Source organism: Dama dama, chromosome 2 (assembly GCF_033118175.1).
Source record: "Dama dama isolate Ldn47 chromosome 2, ASM3311817v1, whole genome shotgun sequence".
NCBI lineage: Eukaryota > Metazoa > Chordata > Mammalia > Artiodactyla > Cervidae > Dama > Dama dama.
Window position 1 is genome coordinate 9,160,622 of NC_083682.1, and position 16,244 is coordinate 9,176,865.

At 40.4% G+C, this 16,244-nt stretch overlaps 2 pseudogenes; both read right to left on the minus strand.

Annotated features, from left to right (window-relative positions):
* Positions 1 to 7,152, minus strand: part of LOC133067825 (solute carrier family 22 member 10-like) — a 34,316-nt pseudogene extending 27,164 nt beyond the window's left edge.
* Positions 7,153 to 8,954: 1,802 nt separating this feature from the next.
* LOC133066061 (transmembrane protein 216-like) lies at positions 8,955 to 9,343 on the minus strand (annotated as a pseudogene).
* Positions 9,344 to 16,244: the final 6,901 nt, after the last annotated feature.

Here is a 16,244-nt window from a genome sequence, read left to right on the forward strand (position 1 = left end):
TGCCTAACTTCTGGGTATATAGCTTCCATTTCCACCCAATCAGGAACCCTGCCCAGACAACCCAGGCAGCCACAGTACCCATCTGTGGACAGGAAGTCAAGCCAGAAGTTCTGCTCTACTTTTAAGAATAATCTCTGAGCCCATATAACCAAGCACCTTAAACAGTGGCCCTCAGAGCCCAATTATGGTACTGCCTAGCTGCACAGCCTAGAAAACAGCCTCACCTCATATCACAACCTAACCTATGATGCTGCCTGATCACTGAACATGGTCTGCACCCTTATTCATGCCTCTTCCAAAAACCTCACCCAAGTGTAGAACATAGCCTAAAGCCCCACACAACAAGGAAGGTTGTAAAGTGACCTGACCTTTAAAGTCTAGAAGAGGAGACTGTTTGCTTATAGCATAGATGCCAATACAAGGAATCAAGGATCACAGAAAATCAAATAGACATTAAACCACCAAAGGAATTAAAGCTCCAGGAACTGACCTAAAAGAAATGGAGATCTATTAACTGTTTGACAAAGAATTCAGAATAATCCTTTTTAAAAATTTCAATGAACTACAATAACATATACACAGACAGTTAAACTGAATTACAAAAACAGTGAATGAACAAAATGAAAAATTCAATATAGAAGTGAGAATAACCCCAAAATAAAAACAAACAGATATCTTAGAGCTAAAGAATATGACTGAACTAAAAAATTCAATAGAGAACTTCTATAAAAGACTAAACATTGCAGAAGAAAGATTCAGTGAACCAGGAGATGGGTCATTTGAAATTATCCAGTCAGAGGAGAAAAAAAGCAAATAAGAATGAAGAAGAGTGAAGAGAAGCCGTGAAACTTATGGGACAACATAAAGAAAACAATACATGCTTATGAAAATCCAAGAAAGGAAAGAGAAATGGACAGAAAATTAATCTCAAGAAAAAATGTCTTAAAAATTCCCAAGCATGGGAAAATAAATGAACATCAGATTCATGGGACCCCGACCCCAAATAAATTAAACCTGAAAGGCATTTACACTGAGACACATATTATTAAACTGTCAGAAGTCAAACACAAAGAAAAAAAATTTGAAAGCAGCAGCAGAAAAGTGGCTTTAACTTAAAAAAGAGTTCCCATAATATTATGATCAGATTTTTAAAAATTTTCTTTCTGCTTTTTTGGGATCACTTTATTATTTAAGGCAGGATTGATTGGATTTTCAAATATGAGTCCCCACCTTAGAGAACCAAGCCTGCCAATTTAGCCAGCAATGATCTTTGTCTCCTTCCCCATTAAAAAATGTCATTTCCCGAGGTTGACGAACACTGGTGACTTGTCTTCAATGGATCACTTTTTAGACGATGAAATATCAATTCCTTGGCCTCCTGCTGATTCCTCTTCAGTGGCAAACAAAGCTGTCAGTGAAAGGCTGCCTGGAGCCAGGAAGCTAACAGGATTTGCCGAGGCTGATGGACATTCAACTGATTCTTTTCTGTAGGCATACTGTGTGCTCTGTCATGATAGAATGCAGATTTTTAAAAATTGGTTGAAGTGTAGTTGATTTACAATGTGGTGTTAATTTCTGTTATACAGCAGAGTGATTCGGCTGTATATATTCTTTCTCATTATGCTTTATTATATGGTAATTTATTTTTATACCCTGCTGTATGGGCCATATGCCTGCTGTACTTCCCAGATCCAAGCCCCTCAGGTTTCCAGGTCCTCTGTGAGGGTCCCAGGGGGGCCATGCGTCTCCTCAGGGGAGCTCGTCTCAGGCTGTGACACTCCTAGCAATACAATATAGAGCCCAGAAATAAATCATTTACATATAGAATCAACTAACATTTGACAAGTGTTAGTTGCTCAGTCATGTCTGACTCTTTGTGACCCCATGGACTATAGCCAACCAGGCTCTTCTGTCCATGGAATTCCCCAGGCAAGAATACTGGAGTGGGTTGCCATTTCCTCCCCCAGGGGATCTTCCCAACCCAGGGATTGAACCCTGAACTGCAAGCAGAAGATGTAAAAGATGAGGATTTGATCCCTGGGTCAGTAAGATCCCTTGGAGGAGGGCATGGCAACCCATTCCACTATTCTTGCCTGGGGAATCCCATGGACAGAGAAGCTTCGTGGGCTACAGTCCATAGAGTCACAAAGAGTCAGACACAACTGAAGCGACTTAGCATGCATGCAATATTTGACAAAGGATCCGAGAATACTTATTGGAGAAAACATAGTCTCTTCAGTAAATGGTGCTGGAAAACTGGATATTCATGTGTGAAAGAAAGAAACTGGACCTCTCTCTTACAGCACTTACAAAAAAATAATACTCAAAATGGGCTAAGAACCTAAACATACAACCTGAAAATGTGTAACTCCTAGAAGAAGACAAAGGAGGAAAGCATTTTGACATTGGTCTTGGCAATGAGTTTACTGATGATACCGGACTACAAGCTACATAAGCAAAACTAAACAAGTGGGACTATATCAAATTAGAAAGCTACTACACATTAAAGAAATGATCCATAAATTAAATAGAAGCTATGGAATGACAGAAAATATTTCCAATTTATACATCTGATAAGAAATTAACACCCCAAATACTTAAGAAACACACAGAATTTAATAGCAAAAAGAAAAATCCTACCAATATAAACAAAGCACGTGAATAGACATTTCTCCAAGGGAGATATTCAAAAGGCAAACAGATAAATGAAAGCATTTCAATATCACTAATTAACAGGGAAATGTGAACCCAAACTGCAATGAGATACTACCTCACATCTGTTAAAACAATTATCATATAATCATATAAAGAATAAGAGATAACAAGTGCCAGTAAGCATGAGGACAAAACGAAAGGCATGAAGACTGCTGGTGGCAAAGCAAACTGGAACAATCACTGTAGAAAGCAATATGGAAAGTCCTCTAAATACTAATAATAAAACTATCATCAGATCTAGCATTCCTACTTCTGGATACAAAATCAAAAGAAATGAAGTCACCATCTTAAAGAGATATCTGCATCTCATCTCCAATGTACATTAGAGCACTATTTACAATACTCAAGACATGGAAACAGTCTAGCGTTCTGTCAATGGATGGATAAAGAATATGTGCTTTATATATAAAGTTCTCATCACAAAAATTGTAACTATGTGAGGTGTTGTATGTGGTAACTAAGGTTGTTTTATTAACTATTTCACAGTACATACATATATTTAATTATTATGCTGTACATCTTAAACTTACACAATGTTAGCATAAGACATATCTCTTACTTTATCTCATGAAGCTGAAAATTTTAATTTTAACCAAATAATAATATTGTATGTAATATTTTGAAGTTGGCTTTTATGCTAATCAAAATTATACAGATATTCATTGAAGTTGCTATCAATAGCTTATTTCTTTCTGCTGCTGAGTACATGAAATGTAGATATAAATGTTAGTTTAACCCATCACCTGATGAAAGTCATCTAGATAGTTTTTAGTTTTTGCATTTGTTTGTTCATAATTGAGATATAATAGACAAAATTTATAACATTAAGATATACTATGTGTTAATTTGGTACACTGTATATTGCAATATGATCACCAACATAGTGTTAGCTAACACTTTATTCATGTCACAGAATTATTATTTCCTTTCTGTGGTGAGAACAATTAAGATCTAATCTGTTACTAAGTTTGAAGTTTATAATGTAGTATTATGGACTGGTGGCTCAGTGGTAAAGAACCCACTTGCCAATGCAGGAGATCCAAGAGATGCCGGTTTGATCCCTGGGTCAGGAAGATCCCCTGGAGAAGGAGATAGCAACCCACTCCAGTATTCTTGCCTGGGAAATCCCATGTACAGAGGAACCTGGCAGGGTACAGTCCATGGGGTCTGACATATGAATTTATCCAAATACACTGAATTTTTTGTCTATTCCATACAATCTTGTACATGCCCAATCTCATCAAATACAATGACTTTTGAACTTGGAATTCATACATGTGACCACGTGTGAATTTTATCTAATAAACCATGAATAATAATAAAGAAATGTGTATGAAAGTAATTACTACAAACATCTAGAGGGTGGTTTCTAATAAAATATTATTCTGGAGGGGCAAATATGTGTATTCTTAGTTACTAGTGTGTTACAGTTTGTAACTTTGATAGTAGTTAATAACTGGGTTTTTTTAATAATAATTTAAATGTATATATATATACACATGTTTTATATACTTTTCTTTGAAGATAGCAAAGGACAGGGAAGCCTGACAGGCTGCAGGCCATGCAAAGAGGCTATAAAAAGTTAGATAAGGTTAGAGAGGTAAAGAGACAGAGGAGACTAGATCTAATATTGAAGGTAAGAGTGTTGACTTTCATTCTGCATAAGATGGAAGCCACAAGAGATATTTGAGCTGAGATCTGGTATCCCATGAAAAATTTTAAAAGACTTCATTGAAAAATTATGTGTGAATTGGAGAAGGGAGAATAGTCCAGATGAAAAACGAGAGTGACTTAGACTTGGTAAGTAATAGTTCAGGTCATTAAGGGCAGTCAGATTTTGAATGTCACTTGAAGAAGGTGGCTCAGACAGTAAAGAATCTGCCTGGAAGGTTGGAGACCCAGGCTCGATTCCTAGGTTGGGAAGATACCCTGGAGAAGGGAATGGCAACCCACTCCAGAATTTTTGCCTGGAGAATCCCATGGACAGAGTAGTTGGCGGGCTATAGTCCACAGGGTCGCAAAAGAATCAAACATGACTGAGCAACGAACACACAAATAAACATTTGGATGTGAAAATACAGAAAACATTAGGATTTTAAGAAACTTGGTGGGGCTGAATGTATTATGTGTATGTGTGTGTGCTCAGTAGCTCAGTCGTGTCCTACTCTTTGCAAACCCATGGACTGTAGTTTGCCAGGCTCCTATGTCCATGGAATTCTCCAGGCAAGAATACTGGAATGGTTTGCCATTTCCTTCTTCAGGGGATCTCCTGGGGGAGAGAGTCAAAAGGGGTGGCCTTACAGATGTCTCCTGCCACTTGCTGATACCCAGGCATTATGAGACTTTACACTGGGCTTCCAGGGAAGGGAGGACTGGAATTTGGCTAAACCAGAAACCAGACCAGACCAGAACTGAATCAGAATTTGAGTTCTCTGCCAACTGAAGGTGATCAGGCTCTGACCTTCATCTCAGACTGAGGCCCTTTGACCAGACTCCTGGGTCCAGGACCGGGGCACTAGAAGAAATGGTAGGATAGGAAGGATTAAGAAGATGAAAGAGAGAAGGAAGGGGAGAAAGATTAATAAAGCCTCTTGTTCCTTACCCAGCCGGGGCACTCTGGGGAGTTGTCTGTGTTAGGAGGAGACCAAAGACAGAAGTATCCCAGTTGCATCCACTGGGCCTGGTCTATCAGCAGGCAAGCGCATTGTTGAGTACCCCAAGTGGTTAGGATATCAGTTGCAGCAAAGAAGAGTCCCCACCAGAGTCATCATTTGTTGTAGGAAGGAGAACACCTTTTCCAAGGCTCGAAAGTAGGCTCTTATCTAACACTTGGAAGTGAATTGTCTAAGGAGACACACAAACTGACAAAGCAAGAGACTTTATTGGGAAGGGGCACCTGGGGGGAGAGTGGTATGACAAGGGAACCCAGGAGAACTGCTCTGTGGAATGCATTTTGTGTGTGTGTTAGTCGCTTAGTCATGTTTGACTCTTTGGGTCCCCATGGACTGTAGCCCACCAGGCTCTTCTGTCCATGGGATTCCCAGGCAAGAATATGGGAGTGGGTGGCCATTTCCTTCTCCAGGGGAACTTCCTGACCCAGGGATTGAACCCAGATCTCCTGCATTGCAGGCAGATTCTTTACCATTTGAGCTATAGGGAAGTCCTCCTGGAACTGAGTAATTGAATGTATTATAGGAATGGTTAAAAATATAAATAGATGAGAAGAAAATGAGAAAGAATTTTTTTCGTGAAAGAAATCAGAGAATAAGGCAGTAGCTGAAGAAGAAAGTGGGTTCATCAGAAGTTTATTCTGTTTTCTGTTTAAGTTGGAATACCTCACTCCCTGTTTGTACATCAGGAGCCTGATAATTCTTAGATAAAGCTTATCTCATGCTACAGAATTCTTCTATGTCCTGTATTTCCTTATCTCACCAAAGGTTGGGGCAGATCTGATTCCACTGATTTAGTAGAATACGTCTTTAGGATGAAGGCAGCATCTTTCTGGGGCATCTTTCTTGGGAAGCCTTTTGAAGAGGCCTCAATTTTCAGAGCGGCCTTGCCTAATGGAGGTTTCTCACATGGTCTAGGTGCAGTCTGTCTCCACTAAACAAACGTGGATATGAACTCTAGTTTTGCCCCTTTATGCTGTTGAAGGCTTTCAATGAGATCAAATCAATGAAGTGAGCTGTAGCGTATCAATGAAAAGGTCTTTTTGCATGTGTGGTAATGTACTTTGATACTTTCCTCTTTATCTTTTTGCATCAACTGTCAGGTTTTTCCTTTCTGGTTACCATAATTCTTGCTTAAAACTTTTTCTAGTTTGGACAGTTTGTTTTATAACCTGATAGCAACTAACTTCAATTGCATGCAAGAACTCTATGAATTTACTTGCCACAAACACACAGGGCATGTGCTATTGGCGTCAGAATTTACATTTTCTTATTCTATATTTATAAAAAAATTTATGGTCATGAATTTTTAATACTTTTTGTATTTAACTTTTATGTCGAGGCTAAAAGGTAATTTACATGCCACCATCCCAGTGTTACATTACTATGTGTCTTTACATTTACCTTTACCAGTGAGACTTGTACAAAAACTTATGTTTTTGTGTTGCTGCTTAGCATTATTTCTTTGCAACTTAAAGAGCTACCTGAACTTCTCTGAAATGATTATTTCGAATTCTTTGTCAGGCAGTTCATAGATATCCATTTCTTTGGGGTCAGTTCCTGGAGCTGTATTTTGTTTCTTTGGTTGTCTCATATTTCTCCAAGTCTTCATGATTCTTGTAACCTTGCATTTTTGAAGAAGCAGTCACCCTTTCCAGTCATTACAGACTGGTTTTGGCAGGGAAAGTTCTACACCAGTCACCTTGGCCAGAAACTCTGGACAGGCCAGCTGTCGGGGACCCTGGGTGGGCTGCCCGGTGAGGACCATGGGCAGAGCCTGATGTCAGAATCCACAGACAGGCTTTCTCTTTCTTTCTGTCATGAAAGAATTTTTAGGCCAAAGGGATTTTTCTCAGCGCTGCTCATGCTTTGTTGAGAGAATGACAGGAGGAAAGTGAAGCTTTTCTATTTCCCTTTGAAATGAGTCTTTTCTCATTTCTGTGCTGCACCAGACTGATGAAACCTCCTGCCTGGGTTCCGGGTACCTCAAAAAGGAAATTTCATCCATGGGCCATTGTTAAATTGGTGTTTCCATGAAACAGGAACGCTGGGACATCCTCTTTTGCCATCTTTCTGATGCTGATCTCTTTTATCATTTGGTCTTTCATGCCATGTTTAAGAAATCATTGACTAACCAAAATCATTAAGATTTAATCTTATATTTTCTTCTGAAAATTCAGTTTAATCCTTTTTTTCCCTTCACAGTTTAATTCTTATGTTCAAGTCCAGGATTCATTTTGAAACTTCTTTGTTTATGGTCATGTCTGACTCTTTGCGACTCCATGGACTATAGCCCATCAGGCTCCTCTGTCCATGGGATTTTCCAGGCAAGAATACTGGAGTGGGTAGCCATTCTCTTCTCCAGTGGATTTTTCTGACCCAGGAATCAAATCCCAGTCTCTCGCACTGCAGTCAGATTCTTTACCACTTGAGCCACCAAGAAAGCCCTATGGTATATGATAGAGGTCCTAAAACTTTATGTGTATGTGTATCTTTTCCTCCAAGCATTATCTATGAAGACTGCCTTTCTCCCACTGATTTTTCTGGTCCCCTTTGTTAAATATCAGCTGGCCATAACTTTAGGATTTGTTTCTGTTCTCTCAATTTTATTCGTTTATGTTAAATTCTGTTCTAATGCCTGAATCACACTGTACTATAGCTTTGCAGTAATCTTTGAAATTGAAAAGTGAAAGTCCTCTAAGTTTTTCTTTACCAATATTGTTCTGGCTAATCTGTGTCCTTGAATCCATATGAATATTGATAACAAAGATATTACAAATTGACAATGAAAGTCAAATTCTGCCCCAAAAAGTCAGCTGAGATTTGGATAGAAATTGTGCTGAAGCTATAGATCAACTTGAGAAGCACTGCTTTATTGACAACACTAAACCTTCTGATACAAGATTGAGAGCTATCTTTCCATTTATGTATTAGAGATCTTTATTTTCTCAGAACACTGTTTTTTTTTTTTTTTTGGTTTATAGTTGACAGTTCTTATACTCCGATTAATTTGTTAACAGGAAATACATATTATAAAACAATGTTTGTTTCATGAGGAGAGTAGAAAACTAACACTATGAGCTACTTAAAAAGCTCTGGAGCTCAGTCTGAGAAATGCGATGAGCGGCTTTTGCATCACTCTGGGAGCACACCCTCCTGAGGCACCCCATGTTCCTGCAGGACATGTGGGGCACAGCACACACGGGGAGCCTGTGTCTCAGGTCCTTCTGGAAGCTCAGGGAGCCTGAAAGGTCCACACAAGATGCTCTGGCCACGATGATCAAAGAGGAAAACCTGAGGTCAGAAGGGAATTGGTTCCTAGAGGGGCCAGGAAGGCACCAGCCTTGCCCCTCCCAATTCTGGAGTGTAGAAGAGTCTCCTGGGCTGATGGTCCTGGTTGAGAAGACGGTGCCCAGTGGCCTTATGCTGGGTTTGTTCCCCAGGTCTCTGTGCCAAGGAAAAGCTGCAACCTTTTCCAACATGGCCTGCCACTTCTCACTGCTGTGGCTGAAGTATCAGATGTATGTGTGGTCTCAACCTGTGAGGGCTGCTGGCTGAAATTTTTGCACTTTACATCCTGTCTGTACTGGAGGAAGTGGCCAGGGTGAGCACCTCAAGCAGCAGCTCTGAGCTACTGAAGAAGAGCAAGATGCTGTTCATGATGGCTTCCAGGAGGATCATAGAGGTCTGCAGCAGCAGGTAATAGGACGCCACCATGGTGGACAGGAAGGTCAAGACCACATTAATATCATGTGGCATCTTCCATTGGCAGAGACTTCCCTTTGTACCAAAGAGTAGTCAAATTACTTCAGTTCCAAGATACAGGAAGAGCATCATCACATCCAGTACTAGACTGGCTGTTGGGTATGGGAGCAGGAGTCTTTATACAGAAATACAAAGAGTTCTAGCAGGAAATAGGTATCATAATACCATCCATTCAGAAAGGACAGGATTTCCATGAAGGTGAAGGACGACAGTTTACCTCCAAAATCTCACCTCGTGGTACCATCTTCAGACTTCATCTATTAATTTTTTCTGTGTATTTTATTCTCTGTGATACTCTTGTAAATAGATTTTTAAAAGATTTACTTTTGGATTGTCTATTGCTAGTGTGGCTCAGATGGTAAAGAATCTGTCTGCAATGTGGGAGGCCAGGGTTCGATCCCTGGATTGGGAAGATCCCTTGGAGGAGGGCATGGCAACCCACTCCAGCATTCTTGCCTGGAGAATCCCCATGGACAGAGGAGCCTGGCAGGCTGCAGTCTGTGGAGTCACAGAGTTGGACACGACTGAGTGACTAAGCACAGCACACACATTGCTAGTGCAGAGAAATGCAGTTGACTTTTACAATTTATTTAGTATTCTGCAAAGTTGGTAAACTCATTTGTTACTTCTGATGGATATCTAGTGAATGCTTGGGAATTTCTACATACAAAATTTTGTCATCTACAGATAAAGACAGTTGTGCTTTTTATTTTCCAATATATACATCTTTTATTTATTTTCCTTCTCTTAGTTACCTTTACTAAAACTTTGAATACATTGTTGAATATACATGGTGATAGTTGACATCATTATATTTTTCCTGAATTTATGGTGAATTCAGGAAATTTCAGTGAATTCAGTGAATTCAGTGAATTTCCTGAAATTATGGTGAATTCAGTCTTTCACCATTTAGGACGAGAATTTCTTTTTCTTTTTCATTTATTTTTATTAGTTGGAGGCTAATTACTTTACAATATTGTAGTGGTTTTTGCCATATATTGACATGAATCAGCCATGGATTTACATGTGTTCCCCATCCCGATTCCCCCTCCCACCTCCCTCCCCACCCCATCCCTCTGGGTCTTCCCAGTGCACCAGCCCCAAGCCCCGATGCATAGGAGTCTCATGCATCCAATCTGGGCTGGTGATCTGTTTCACCCTTGATGATGAGAATTTCTGTAGGTTCTTTATATTTACTCTTTATTAGGGGATATAGTTGATACACTCCATAATTGCACATCTTGTGGAGATTGTACATATGCATACACTTACAATACCATCACTACACTAAGGAACTAACCATACTATCTCCAGAAATTCCCTTCTGTTCTTTTGTAATCTTTTTAAATGAACACAACATAAGATCCATCCCTTTAACATATTATAAAATGCACAATACAATGTTGCTAACTAACTAACTAACTAACTGTATATATATATCCTTATTCATCTTGAATAAAAAGCTTTATACTCATTGGAAAATAATTTTCAACTTTCCCTATCCCTTCAGCTCCTGACAACTACCTTTCATTGTACTCTCTTCTTTTATGACTTTGGCTATTTTAAAAACCTTGTATAAGTGGAATTATGCTGTATTTATCCTTCAGTAATCAGATTATTTCAGGTATCATAGTGTCTATATGCTTATACACATTGTCCCAGTGTCAGGATTTACTTCTTTGTTATGCACAAATAATATTGCATCTAAGCAAGACTTAAACACAGACTTAGGACTCTAAAAATCTTCAGAAGAAAAAGATAGGGAAAATCTTCTTTGACATTGTTGGCAATGATTTCTAGGGTTTGGCATGAACATCACAGGCAACAAGACCAAAAATAGAAAAGTGGGACTACATCAAACTTGAAAACTTCTAAAAAGCAAATGAAATAATCAACAAAATGAAAAAGTATACATGCTCTTTGTTAGGGTGAAGTCCTCTTCTACTGCCCATTTCTCATCTATTTTCTAAAAGAGTTTGTGAAGGATTCATGTTAATTCCTTTGAAATGTTTGGTAGAGTTCACCAGTGAAGCTAAATGAGCTTGAGCTTCTCTTTGTGGGGAGTTTTAAAATTACTAACTCACCTTTATAGTCTTATTTAGATTTTCTATTCCTTCTTCATGTCAGTTTTGGTAAATTTTGTCTTTCTAGGAATTTGTCCATTTCATTAAAGTTACCTTTTTCTTCCTTCTGATGAATATTCCTTCCAATCAGTCCTGAATATTCATTGGAAGGACTGATGCTGAAGCAGAAACGGCAATACTTTGGCCACCTGATGCAAAGAACTGACTCATTGGAAAAGACCCTGATGCTGGGAAAGATTGAAGGCAGGAGGAGAAGGGGATGACAGAGGACGAGATGGTTGGATGGCATCACTGACTCAATGGACATGAGTTTGAGTAAACTCTGGGAGTTGGTGATGGACAGGGAGGCCTGGTGTGCTGCAGTCCATGGGGTCACAAAGAGTTGGACACGACTGAGTGACTGAACTGAACTGATTCCACTATTGTTTAGTTATTAGTTTGTACTGATTGTGACTTCCGTCATTTCATTCATCTAAAAATGTTTCACATACTTCTCACACATTTTTTTTTCTTTTGAGGGACCTATATGAACCCTTGGTTAATTTAACATTGAGCAGTTAGAGTTTTTGATATTTACCTTAGTGCAGGCTGGCATATGCTAGTTTTTGAGTAGTGACCTCCAAGTTTTGCCTCATGTAAGCATTACATTCTTAAAAATGAATGTACTTTGCAGCAGATCAAGCATGTTTGTGACTTGCACTGAACCCTTATGGGGCTACCTAGAAGGGTCACTGTAATGAAATTTGAGCTCTCAAGAAATTACTATCAGTTCATTCATCCTGCAATTTATCTATTCAGTAAGTGTTTTTTTTGTTAACTTTGCACCCAGTATTGTAGTAAATAACAAAAATTAAATAGCAATAATGGCTTTCAAAAATTGTGCAAGGCACAAATAAATACTTTTCCTTATTAAAAAAAAATTTTTAAAGGCAAAAGTAAAATATAGGATGAGGGAAGTGAACAGGAAGCAGAGAAACACATACAGTTGGTAGTAAGAAAGAGAAAGAAGATGAAGAGGGAGAAATTGTGAAACCATGTTCCATAGGATTAATGGAAGCTGGCACTTAACAGAACTCATTGAACATGTCTTACAGAATAGCAGATAAGGGAACAGTTTCTTAGGAAACCCTCTACTTGTAACCTGCCTTTACTAGTTAAGCCTACTTTAGTTTTTTTTGTTTTTTGTTTTTTTTTTGCTTGTCTCTAACTACAAACCCTCCCAGCTTCATGAACCGTATGTAAGTTATCATCAGACTTCTAACCACCCTCATTGACAATACTTCTGATGTATGAATCACCATAGTCATGGGGGCTTAAGTTGTTTTCCAAAAATTTGGAGTCAGCTCCTATCCAATACCCTCCTGGCTTCCCAGGTGATGCTAGCAGTAAAGAATCCACCTACCAATGCAGGAGACTGAAGAGACTCGAGGGTTCGATTCCTGGGTCAGGAAGACCCCCTGGAGGAGGGCGTGGCAACCCACTCCAGTATTCTTGCCTGGAGAATCCCATGGATAGAGGAGCCTGGAAGGCTTCAGGCCATAGAGTCACACAGAGTCGGACACGACTGAAGTGACTTGGGCACGCCCTGCCCAATACACCTGCCCAAAACTAGTTGAGCCCACTGACCCTAAACATGGGCCTACAGAGAAATGAATTACCTCACATCTTCCCAACCTCCAATTACCTTTCCAAATGCCTGAGACCACCCCTATTCTTTGTATCATAAACATCTCAGGTCTCTGGCCTTTGCGGATGCAGATCTGAGGTTTGTTCTGCTGTGTCCTCACTTAGCTACCTCACAAATAACACTTTCTCTGTGGCAAACCTCAGTGACTGAGTGTTTGACTTGTTCTACAGTGGGCAAACAAGCCTGGATTGATTACAGATTTGGCGAGCAAGCCAGGAGATATGTCTAGACTGCCCTTTTGCCCATGGTTCTTTGGCCCCTTGCCAGTATTGATAGCCTATGGATGAGTCCAAGTAGCTGCCTGGTACACACTGCTCAACATTTCCCTCAGGCCCAAAAAGATTGATGTTTTCAAGTGATTTAGGCATATCCCAGACAGCTCGGTGCTTTTAGGAATAAAAAATTATCTAATATCCCAGAAGCTGAGTCACAATGCTCGGCATCCATCGAACATTACCAGGTATGTAAAGTTATAGGAAAATAGGATACATGATGAGGATAGAAACTATAAATGAGAAAAAAGATAAACTGAATAGTCTTACATCTGTTACATAAAATAAACTTGCAGTTAAACATCCTCCCACAAAGAAAACTACAGGTATCTTCACTGGAAATTTTACCAATTATTTAAGAAAGACGTATAACCCACTTTACCCAAACTCCTTCAGGAGTAGAAGAGAAAAAAAATGTTTTTCTAACATTCGTTCTATGTGGGCACCATTGTTCTGATCACGGAATTATATTCCAAGAAATTGTGTGTGTGTGTGTGCATGTATGCTTAGTTGCTCAGTCGTGTCCGACTCTGTGACTCCATGGACCATAGCCCACCAGGCTCCTCTGTCCATGGGATTTCTCCAGCAAGAATACTGGAGTGGGTAGTCATTCCTTTCTCCAGGGGATCTTCCCAACCCAGGGACTGAACTCATGTTTCCTGTTTAATTGAAAATTAATGCCATGATTGTAAATAGGATTCATTTTAGAGTATATTTTCTTGTTAGTATATAAAGATAAAGGAAAACTCCCTTTTTTTCTTCATGTTTTTATTTTCCTCACCAGTCATCTCATGAAATCCACTTAAAATTTTGTCACTTTTATGCAGAAATCTTTTTCATTTGCTTCTCTTGAGACTTTTTTGCTGTAAAAACAAAAAACAGAAGCAAATCAACCAACCAATTAGCAAATAGAAAGAAACACTAAAAAACAGAAAAAAATAAGTTGGATGCCCTCCCTGCACAAGTACAAACTGATCCTCTAATCATCAACTTCTTATAATCCAGTAAAATCCATGAGAGATTGACACTGATGCTGTAAAGGCTGTTGACAAGAAAGCAAATTTGAAGGATGCTACTCTCACTTGTCTCTTTAGATCTCCGGCCAATGACATCTTTGGAAAGTCAAGAGGCAAATGGGAAATGTTAACCCCATTTGTTATGCATTGAAATGTGTCCCTTCAAAAATTCATATGTTATTTAAAGAGTTGTGTTAATAAAAGAAAAAGTTTCTTAAAAATACATCCATTGAATGTACAGAACAGACTTTTGGACTCTGTGGGAGAAGGGAGGGTGGGATGTTTCGAGAGAACAGTATTGAAACATGTATATTATCTAGGGTGAAACAGATCACCAGCCCAGGTTGGATGCATGAGACAAGTGCTCGGGCCTGTTGCACTGGGAAGACCCAGAGGGATCAGGTAGAGAGGGAGGTGGGAGGGGGAATCGGGATGGGGAATACACGTAAATCCATGGCTGATTCATGTCAATGTATGACAAAAACCACTACAATATTGTAAAGTAAGTAGCCTCCAACTAATAAAAATAAATGGAAAAAAAATAAAAAGGTGAAAAAAAATATATCTGTTGAATCATCACATTGTACACCTTTTAAAAATCCCATTGTGGGGAGGAGCCAAGATGGCAGAGGAATAGGACAGGGAGACCACTTTCTCTCCTACAAATTCATCAAAAGAATAACTGAACGCAGAGCAAACTTCACAAAACAACTTCTGATCGCTAGCTGAGGTCATCAGGCGCCCAGAAAAGCAACCTATTGTCTTTGAAAGGAGGTAGGACAAAATATAAAAGATAAAAAGAGAGACAAAAGAGCTAAGGACGGAGATCCGTGCCGGGAAGGGAGTCTTAATAGAGGAAGTTTCCAGACACCAGGAAACCCTCGCACTGGCGGGTCTGGGGGAAGTGTTTGAATCTCGGAGGGCAACCTGACTGGGAGGGGAACAATAAATAAAACCCACAGATTAGGAGCCTAAAAGCAACTCCCAGCAGAAAAGCACCCCAGACACCCACATCCACCACCAGCAAGTGGGGGCGGAACAGAGAGGAGCGGGCGCCATTGCTTAGGGTAAGGACCGGGCCTGAGTGCCCTGAGGACAATTGGAGGGAGCTTTTGTGAGTTACCAACTTAAACTGTGGGACAGCAAAAGAGAGAGGGAAAACTAACCGGCCCGAACACACTGCCGCCGTTCGCAGAACAAAGGGACGGAGAAAGTCCAGAGAAGAGCTCGCAGGCGGCGGACTGACCCAGCCCTGCCAGAGGCTGGAGGCAGCGGGGAGGGGAAAGGGGCAGGCTTGGCCCCAAGGACCGCATCCCCTACCGCATTGCCAACAGGCCTCCAGTTTCTAATCAAAGCCCTCCTGAGATTCTGGATGGTCGACATCCACCGGGAGGGTCACGGCCAGACAGAGGGAGCAGGCACCCAACCGGCGCGGGCGGGGACTGGGGCTGGGGACGCGGAGGGCAGAAGGCGCACGCACCCCGGGAGAGTGCGCCCGTCAAGCCCCTGGCTGCCTGAGCAGCTCGGACGGGGAAGGCACAAAAAGCAGGGGCAGCTTTTTATTCCGCGCTTTTGTGGAACACCGGAGGGCTGGAACCGCGCGCAGGGCAGGGCATGCTCCATATAGAGCAGCCGGGAGCCCGAGCAGCATAGACGGGGGAAAGCAGCACCAGCCCCTCCCTGCAGCGCTAAGGAACTATACCTGAATAAGAGACCACCTCCGCCCGCCTGTGTCAGGGCGGAAATGAGGCACTGAAGAGACCAGCAAACAAAAGTCAAATAAACAAAGGGAACTGCTTCAGAAGGGACTGGTGCAACAGATCAAAATCCCTGTAGATAACACCGACTACACTGGAAGGGGCCTGATGATATCGAAAAGTGTAAGGTGGAACAAGGAGCTATCTGAAACTGAGCCGAACCCACACTGACCACAACAGCTCCAGAGAAATTCCTAGATATATTTTTATTTTTTTTTTTAAGTAAGAAAAAAAAATTTTTTTTCTTTTTTCTCTTTTATTTTCTTTTAAAATTCCCTA